General features: G+C 37.7%; 1 protein-coding gene across 3 annotated transcripts in view; it reads left to right on the top strand.

Moving 5' to 3' along the window:
- Positions 1–1,850: 1,850 nt before the first annotated feature.
- The window catches only part of LOC128542565 (serine/threonine-protein kinase Nek7-like), a 40,453-nt gene continuing 32,320 nt past the window's right edge, over positions 1,851–9,983 (top strand). For 2 of the 3 annotated variants that reach the window (XM_053512478.1, XM_053512475.1), the window contains exon 1: positions 1,851–2,016. The gene's annotated coding sequence lies outside the window, so the exon portion shown is untranslated. Of the gene's footprint in view, positions 2,017–2,950; positions 3,013–9,983 lie in introns of all 3 variants that reach the window. The other variant, XM_053512476.1, reaches the window with a different exon arrangement.

Raw genomic sequence — 9,983 nt, 5'->3', positions numbered from 1 at the left:
CGGTAGAAGGATGCTGAGGTTGGAGCTGCCAGGCAGGAGGTCTAGAGGAAGACCAAAGAGGAGATTTATGGATGCAGAGAGAGAGGACATGAAGTTAGTTGGTGTGAGAGAAGAGGATGCAGAGGATAGGGTTAGATGGAGGCAGATGATTCGCTGTGACGACCCCTGAAAGGGAACAGCCGAAAGACAAAGAAGAGTTTTACTGTTGTCACAAGATATTAAATTTTACAATATAGTTACAATATCTTACATTTTGTACAATAACATCATTTTAAACTGCAGTATTGTTACCTAGTGCAATTTGTTTAAAAGTATAACTACTGAATTGTTTTTCTTTCTTTTTTGTATTTATACACTTTTCTGTACTTTATATTTGCTTGTTTTTATGTTGTGTAATATAGAAATTTCCTCACTATTGGGCAAATAAAGGCATATCTTATCTTATTTTAAGTCCCCTGGGATAGACTGCAGGCCCCATACAACCCTGTATACATGCTAAATCTGTATAAACGATGAGTGAGTGAGTGAGTAAATTTTCAACTAAATATATATATTCTATTTCTGTCAAATTCACATCTTTAATATTTCTTTTTCCCCTGGACCATTTTAAGTTCAACCTGAGGTTCTGCAGATTCAGATTTCACTCCATATTAGAATCACTTGTCTTTCTACCCAACACCTTTTGTAATATTTCAGTGAACTGTGTGTGTGTGTGTGTGTGTGTGTGTGTGTTATAGTAGTATGCATGCTGGTATGTGTTTTCTTCTCTGATCATCTGACAGTATTTACTGTGGAAATGTTAGCCATATTAAGGGTATTACAGTGGGCAGAGAAAAGCAAAATTAACAAGATTTGCTCTGATAGCCTAGCATCATTACAGGCTCTTCAGTCTTTATCATCTAATAACAGACTTGATATTGTTTATGAAATATATGAAACTGTATACAGACTGCAACATATTAATGCAGCGGCCAGATTCTTGTGGATTCCAGGTCGTAGGGGGATTGATGGAAATGAAACAGCAGATATGTTGGCTAAACTAGCTTTAAAACTTGATAGAATTATGGAAGTGGCAGTAAGTAAAGCTGAAGTTAAAGCAAAAATAAAGAATAATATTATGAAGACATGGCAGAGACAATGGGAGGAAGGGAAGAAAGGGCGACATCTATATAATATTATGCAAGAAGTAAGAAAAAATTAAACCTACAGGTCGATGTACTAGAGAAAGTAGCATTATCTCGAGGTTGAGATTAGGACATACGAGATTAAATAAAACTATGTACTTATTGAAAAAGCACCCTTCAGGTATGTGTGATTGTGAAAGGAGAGAGGAATCAGCAGAACATGTGATTAGTGAATGTGTCAAATATGAAATCAAAGGAAAAAATTAAAAGAGGAATTAAAGAAGTTTGGGGAAAACATGTTGAACCTTGAAAATCTCTTTAAAATTGGAGAGCAGATAATTGGAGCTTTGTTTACGTTTCTGAAAGAAACTGGTTAAATGAAAATGATTTAATCAATCAATTATTATAAAGATAGAAAGAAGATAAAGTAAAAGTTTTTTTTTTCCCTGGCCCACACTCCAGCACAGTAGGTGGCGGAAATGCACCTTAAATGCCGGTACGAAGAAGAAGAATGCGTTTTTTTTTTTCAGATCAGGAATTGTGAGCTAGAAGTTTCTCTGTACACACACACACTTCTGGGACTACCCACTACAGCCTGTGCGCGCGCACGCGTGTCTAAGTGTGTATATATATATATATATATATATATATATATATATATATATATATATGTGTGTGTGTGTGTGTGTGTGTGTGTGTGTGTGTGTGTGTGTGTGTGTGTGTGTGAGTGAGTGAGTGAGTGATACCAGTCGCTCGGCAGCTGGTGAATCAATCCTAAATTGAAGTCAGGATTATTTTAACACCACCACCACCACCACCATCCTCTTCCTCCTCGTTCCCAGTCGGAGCTCCAGTTGCAGTGTGTGTGTGGACGCTAGGCTGGCTCTTCCTGGTAAGAGAACCAGCAATGTTAGCGAGCTAAGCTAACCTGCTAGCTAATGACATGGTTTAAATGCTCAGTTGCGAATTAACAACGTTCAAGTCAGGGCTGGGAGGGAAGCCGAAACGCGTGTTTCCTAGGCAACGCTAGCAGAGGGGGGAGTTAGAGGAGATGAAGCTGACACTTTTGGGAATAAAAGAGACGGTTTAGTTTAGCTGAAGTTTAGCTGAAACTCTAGCTAGCTGGCTAGTTAGCTGGTTAGCATGAGTGCGTTGCTAGCTGTTCTGGGTGACCTGTGACTTGCGCAATTCATCAGCGTGAATTTTAAGGCTTAAAATATTGCCTTAAACTTGTTTACAGTAAGTTAAGGCGTGTGTCAGTTTGGACGTTAGTGTGTGTGTGTGTGTGTGTGTGTGTGTCTCAGTGTCACACTGACATACCCCAGCTCTCTACCTTTCGTGCTATAGAAACTTCTTTTAACTCGTTCACAGCACTTTTTTTTTTTTTACTTTATTCAACAATTGCACAATTTACAAGAATATTAATCTTCATTATAAAAATAATAAATTGCACATTTTTCAACATTTCAAGTTTTTTAACATAAACAAAACAAACATAAATAAGACTCCCATCACATTTTGCCAGGGGCAGTACTAGTTTACAAAAACATATCAAAGTGTTTACAAACATTCACAATTTTTTTTTTTGCCTTTTGATTAAGAGAGTGCTTAATCGAGTTGACATATTGCTTGACCTCATTGTTAAACGCAATAAAAGATGTTTTTGAATGCGTAAACTTACATTTATGAATGTGATATTTTGCCAACAGAATAATGAGATTAATAATAAAAGTTTCATTAGGCATAGTCTTAGTTCTATTGAAGTCATAAATGCCAAAAAGAACATCCTTTTAAAATAACTTAAAATCTTTCTCTATTTTTTTTAGCAATAAAATTACAAATGTCAGACCGGAAACTTTGGACAAAGGGGCAGTGCCAAAACAGATGGGTAACTGTTTCAATATTCACAGAACAAAAAGTGCACATTATATCAATATCTTTTTAATTTATTTTAATAATATGATCATTAGACGGGTAAAATTTATGAATTATTTCACATATTTCTCTAATTTTATTGTTCAGCAGGTTTCGGCTGGGTAAGAGCCAGACCTTCTTTCAGTCAATGTTTTGCACAAATTTATTTCAGTATGGAACCACAATTGGACTGTGACAATATCTGTTTTAAATAAGGATCTAAATAGTTTATTGTTCTTTCCATTGTTACAGGTGTCAGTCAGTGATAACAAGGTTAGTTGTTGTGTGTCCAATCTTGGTTGAGCTCTAAATAATATGCAGACTCCAGAGGAAATTGCTCCAAAGACTTTGGCATAATCTCCAGGAGACACAGGAATTTTTTTATATTCTTCCAGAAACTCACTATAAGAGTAAAGACAACCAGTCCTGTTAAATAATTGGTCAACAAAAATAAAGTTAATAATAAACCAGTAATCAATAAATAAAGATTTGTGTTTAAACAGGATGTCTTTGTTGTTCCATATATAATATTTGTTGGGGCGAAAAGTTATGCTTGAAAATAAGAGACCATAAAAGGAAGGCCTGGCAGTGAAAGGATGACATGTTTATCGGGACTTTATCAATATTGTAATTACATGTTAAGAAAAAGCTCAACCCACCCAGTTTTGACAGAATATGACGGGTTATGACATTCCAAATAGAGTTAGGGTTTTTAAAAAAGTGTTTTAACCTATTTACTTTAAAAGTATTATTAAGAGGACAGAAATCAATAAAGTTTAATCCACCCTTTTCATAGTCATTTGTTAGAACAAATTTCTTTACATGATGAGTTCTATTTCTCCATAAAAATTAAAGAGTAGCTTGTCAATCTCAGTAATATGTTTTTTGTCCACATACAAAGATAGTGCTGGATAAGTTAACCGTGATAAACCTTCTGCCTTAGACAGTAGGGATCTGCCTCTGAGTGAGAGAGATCCCATAACAGCCATTGGTTCAGATTTTTTTTTTAGTTCTTTGAATAATAGGGTCGAAGTTATATGAAGTCCTTTTTTTTGTTGGTCCTTGGTAATTGTGATACCTAAGTGAACAAGTTATTTTTTTACTGGAATACTACAAATGGAAGATTTCGTGCAGTCCTTAATGGATATGATTTCACATTATTGATATTCAGCCTTAAGCCAGAAGCCATGGAAAATTTTTCTATAGTATTTATTGCAACAAAGACTTGATTTTCACCTCTAAGAAAGAGAGTGGTATAGTCCGCCAGTTGAGATATAATAAGCTCTCTACCCAATATATTGATGTCGTTTATTTTACTTGATTTAATATGATCAGACAAAAGCTGGGCTACCAGTAGAAAGAGGTAAGGCGAAGCAGACCAACCTTGTCAGATGCCTCTAGAGACATTGAATCTGGAAGACGTTAGTCTAATTGAGCTATTACTATTTGGTATATAGACTTTTAATAGCTGAGAAAAAAAAATGAATCAGGAATCAGGAAAAGTAAGGTTGTATCAGTAATCCAACATAGATTTTAAAATGATTAGAGGTTTTGTGGTTTTGTATCACACACACACACACACACACACACACCGCTTGGAGCTCTGGCCAAAAATATCAGATCGTACAAGGTTTTTTTTTTTTTGTGTGTGTATATATGAAATTATTTTTGAAATCAAATCAGATTAAGCATAGGGAACCTGTGTAAAAGTATAAAATATAAAATGTAGTATTACACATTTTTATTACAAAGTATTCTGGTGTGTATATATATATTTTTATTTGATAGTTCTATTAAAGGTCCCACACATCCCATTTTTTATTAAATGTTAATATGAGCTTTAGGGTTCTAATGAAAAGTTTGTATTATACGTTAATTAAAAATTCAAAAGGATTGTGTAAAAAAAAACACTACTTTTACCTGGTAAAAACTAGCTCTGTTCTCAGCAACCTGTTTCAGTACATGCTAATTTAAATGCTCATAACCTCTGCTGAGCCCGCCCCCCTAGTTCTGTGGGGCGTGTCTTCACAACACACGTGGGGTATAGCCACGGAAGTGTAGTCCAGTGCGGGCAATGCTTTGGACTCCATTACCCACAAAGCATTGCCCACAACGCAGTGCTTTGTGAGTAATGCAGTCCAAACTGGAAAACGCTGGAATATAGAGCCTGAGCCTGTTTTTTTCAGTCATTTTTGGTTTGATTTAAGTACGGAACCTACGCGGAAGTTTGTAATATTGCCTGACAACGCAGAAATTAAAAGAATGGACATGCATCGACTCGATTTGTCTTTCTCATTACTGCATGGGCATGAATTAACGGGATGTTACGCTGCCGCGAGCAACAACAACATAAGGCGATGAAGCTTACTGTGAGAGATACGGACGCGATGTGTTTACTGATGTGTTTACATGACTTCTTAATCTTCGACAGACATCGTTATAAACCATCTAACGTAACAAAGGTAAGCATAATATAGTTTTTCGACTACGTACACAGTTTGCAACTAGACAATCACCTTAATGCATTGTTTAATATAAACGGGCGATTAGGGATTATATAGAAACGGATGTACATAGAGAAGAAGCCATAACCATGTTCTATGAGAGTGTAAGTTATCTTACACTCCGCATTCGTCATGATTATTAGAAAAGGCGATCTGCAAAGAGTCATAGGAAAATAAATAACTTACTGAGCCTGGTGAAGGTGAAGATGAAGCAGGAACACGAAGCGTTAGTACAGATCCATTTTTTAGGAGCAGCTTCCTAGTAAAACCTGCTTTATATTGACCCGCGTTTATAAAGCAGTCTGGTGAAAAATGATTATCGCAAACATGAACGCATTTAGGTAGATCGGCGGGGACGTTAGCTTCAAAAACTAAATTCAGCCACTGCGTCCTCAGTGGCTCAGATACCTAACCCTAGGTAGGTACCCTAGGTAGGTACCCTAGGTCACTAGGCGTCACATCGACAGGCATTTGCGATTGGCCTGATTTCAGAAGGGGCATGTTTTTGTAATAAATTAAAAGAAAACCACTGGGCGGCTCTTTATCACCGTAGAGTGGTTGTGTACGCACTCTCCTAACACAAAGTTCAGTCCAAACTGCTTAAAAAAGTGCATGTAGGCCTGTATGACCCCTTTAATTTCAGAGATCCAGGCTACTAACCCTCCACTCCACCTGTACTGTATCTGTAGAGTATAGAGGATCAGGATTGTGCAGTACAGAGGAACATATCTTTTATTTATTTATTTATTTAGCACAACATAAATATGCAATATAATGAACTGCATTTTAGTTCAACAATTTTAACTAACTTTGTTTAACCATACAAACTCAATTCGGGGGGAAAAAAAGCAAAAAATTAAGAAATGGGTCACATAGGCAAGGAAATAGCACCAATACACGTGATGACATATTTTATGGTTGTCTTTGTGACTCGCATAATAATAAAAGTTTGAGCATTTTGAGAGTTATAATTTTTTTATGTTCTGGTAGCGTGAAAAATTGACGCTTTTTAAAAGTAATGGTAACTTTGGTTCTACATTTGGTTCTGACACGTCAGAAAAACCCAAATGAACAGTTCCCTGCCCCTCTCTCCATCAAATATCACTTTAGACATACGGAATTTGCAAAGTTTGGAAAGTCAGATGAGTAAGTTTAAACAATACAAATCGGCGTTTCATCCTTAGCGCTAATGCGCCACCCAGGATCAGATTTTTCAGAATTTTAAACGAGACGTCCCCTGTGTTTTGGGTTTTGTTAGCAACATGCTAGACAGCTCAACTCAAATGAGTGTTTTTGTTCCCTTAAAAACAGAAAATGGTATAGTCAGGATGCTAAAGCTAATAGTTGTTTATACATTATAGCACATAAAGGTAAGAAGTTTCACTTTGGTTATTTCCAAAGCCATGTTGATTTACTGTCACTTCTAAAAAAAAAAGAATTTAAATTCTGTGCAAAAGTCCACCAAGGTACCATGTGTTTTTGAGTAAAGACTTTGTTCCAGATCTCAAGTATTGAGTCATTGCTGATTTTCACACATCAGTATTCCATTACAAAATTAAAAGTTATAAAAAGATATTTGTCTGCCAGAAAAGAAAACATAAAAAAATGGAAGCTGTCGGGTTTGGCATGCCAAAAAAGAAGCAGGTGCAAAAAGTCCTGAGGAGAACAGTGGGTGATTCTGCAGGATGCTCAAAATATAAGCATTAAAATGTTTAATGGAAAGAATAATAATAAAAAAAGACTTAAACATCAAGGCATTACGACTGTTAAAAATACTTCTGAGACTGCGAATGGACTGAGCTGTAGGTATCCCCTCTTGTGGTGCATGTGAACTACGGAGAAATATTATGCAAAACAAAAACCATCACTGGTTAAACTCACAACAGCAATTCATTAATTAACAATTAATGATTAACATTTATTTGTTTTTATTCTTCCCCTTTTGCACTTTGAGTACACGGCTAAGCCGACTGTTGGCGACTCGGTAACTAATCAGCTCTTCATATCATAAAAATTATCTTTGTTTTTGATCAGTTTGATAAGAAAGATATTGTTAAACTGTGTTCTAGAGGATCTAGGTGTGACACTACAGCGTGTCCTAAAAAGGGAAAGTTAACACTTAGTTCATACTTGCTTTATATTCAGGCAGACAAAAGAAGCATCTATTGAAATTCTCGTGGTGAATCAGGAAGCTGTCACACGTTCGAAGTGCAATCACATGAATCACACCAGATGTGTTAACACGGGTTCGTCTTGAGCATGAGAGACGTGTGCGTGTTTACAAAGAAACTGCTATCACGTAGAAGATGTTTTGTAAATAAAGTTGCGTTTTACAAAAAAGTGTCTATATATGGAGACATTTCGGGACAGCATTTGGTCCACTGCAGGACACGCACGGGTTCACACAGTCGTTAATACAAACTGTATATCAGGAAGTGGGAACACTGCTTTGAGCTCTGCCTCGATCCTATCCTGAGCTCATCTTATTGTCTAGACATGAATTTGTCTCGGGTTACTTTACCAGAAGGTGACCTGGTGGACAATAGAGGTGAGTATATGGGGCCTTGCTATTGACGCAAGTGAATCTCGCGTCCTGTGTTTATTGTGACAGGATTCAGATATGTTGTTGTTGTCCTGAGCGGATTTCTTGATTTGCTGAACCTGGGATTGAAGAGACCGTCCTGAGTTCTTGAGTTCACCACCAGCTACGTTTGAACGAAATAACGTCTGATTGAAATAATTCTGATTAGATCATTCTACTTAACTTTGTACATGGATGGTGATTCTACACTTGGGTTCTTAGTACTTAGGTCTTGTCTGGGATTGGTCAGAGGCTTTATTGCGTGTAAAATCCCAGCCAGTCAGAGCTCCGTCCTCAGCCAGAGACCTAGTGGATGGAAGTATGAAGTGAAGACTGGGCAGAAAGCTGTCGGTTCTTAGGGGTTTTAACTATCAGAAATGAAAACAAAATTTTCCTTTCTGGAAACTCGTCACCCACCTGATGCCCCCCCCCCCCCCTCGTGGGACAACAAAAGAATACATCAATTCCCAATTGAGAGACAATTAGATCAGGTGTTCACATGGCTAAGATTTCCCTAACACTCGGGTTATCCCTCTCGTTCCAATAGGGCTGGATCATTTCACACATTTCCTATTAGGATGAATATTGGGGTTCCTTCAGAATGTTCCGATTGATACAGTATAAAGTCAGTAAAGATATCAGATGATGTTCCTCATGCTTGATCATTTTTCAACCCTCTGAACTGTTGGTTTGTTCACACCATCGTTTACTTTTCTTTTTCTCTGTGCTTCAAATCATTGACTCACTTCTGAGTTGCACAACCGCAAAGCAGTGACGTACAGAGACAAAATAAGAAGTAGAAGAATAATAAAAAGAAGCGAGTTGCTTTTCAGTAGCAAGGGTTTTTGCGCATTACTTTATTACATCGGCTAATAAATCTGCCTCAGCTTTGGAAAACAGATCACGCATGCCACTGAGGCTTCACTATTAAACCTCATGAGATCTAACAAGAGGTGATAACCTTTTTTTTCCCCACACATGTACTATACTTGTATAAGCAAATAAGAAAAATATAGTTTTTGGTGACTGTAGTATGACTCAGTCTTACTTTCATTAAGAGGGAAAGCTTGTGTTCCTGTTTTTTTCTTTTAAAAAAAAAGCTTAAGGCTTCCCCTGATTAGTAAAGTTCTTGTAAAAGGCACAGCCACTATTTCTGCTCGACTTTTTTTTTTTTCGTGGTCTGTGTGCAAAGCGCTGGTGCATGCATACTGCGGAATATAAGCTGGTCATTTGATTACTGGTTTTATTGATGTTAGTAAAGGAGGCACAGTGGCGTAGTGGGTAGCATTGTCGCCTCGCACCTTCAGGGTCTGGGTATGTTTCTCACCTCGGAGTCTGCGTGCATGGAGTTTGCATGTTCTCCCTGTACTTGGTGGGTTTCTTGTAGTGTAGGTTAATTGGTGTTCCCAAAATTGCCTGTTGTGTGAGTGGGTGTACACCCTATGGATTGGCACCCTGTCCAGGGAGTACCCTGTCTAGAAAACTTGACCATACCTGCTTCTTGGTGGCACAGTGGCCTCTTGTCCCCAGGATCCGGGTTTAATTCCCATCTAGAGGACTTTGTGCATAGAGTTTGCATGTTTTCCACGTGCCTGGTGGGTTTCCTTCCACAATCCAAAGACATGCGCTCTAGGTTAATTGGTGTTCCCAAAATTGCCTGTAGTGTGAGTGGGTGTACACCCTATGGATTGGCACCCTGTCTAAGATGTACCCCAAATAGAAAGGTTCACCATAACTGCTTCTTGGTGACACTGTGGCACCTCTGGTCTTCAGGGTCAGGGTTGATTCCTTCCTAGGGGTTTTTGTTGGTTGAATTTGCGTGTTCTTCGCATGCTTGGTGGGGCTCTTCTCCAGCTACTC

This window comes from Clarias gariepinus, chromosome 15, assembly GCF_024256425.1.
Source record: "Clarias gariepinus isolate MV-2021 ecotype Netherlands chromosome 15, CGAR_prim_01v2, whole genome shotgun sequence".
Lineage (NCBI taxonomy): Eukaryota > Metazoa > Chordata > Actinopteri > Siluriformes > Clariidae > Clarias > Clarias gariepinus.
Note: the sequence above shows the minus strand (reverse complement) of the source record. Positions and strands in the feature narration are given on the sequence as shown.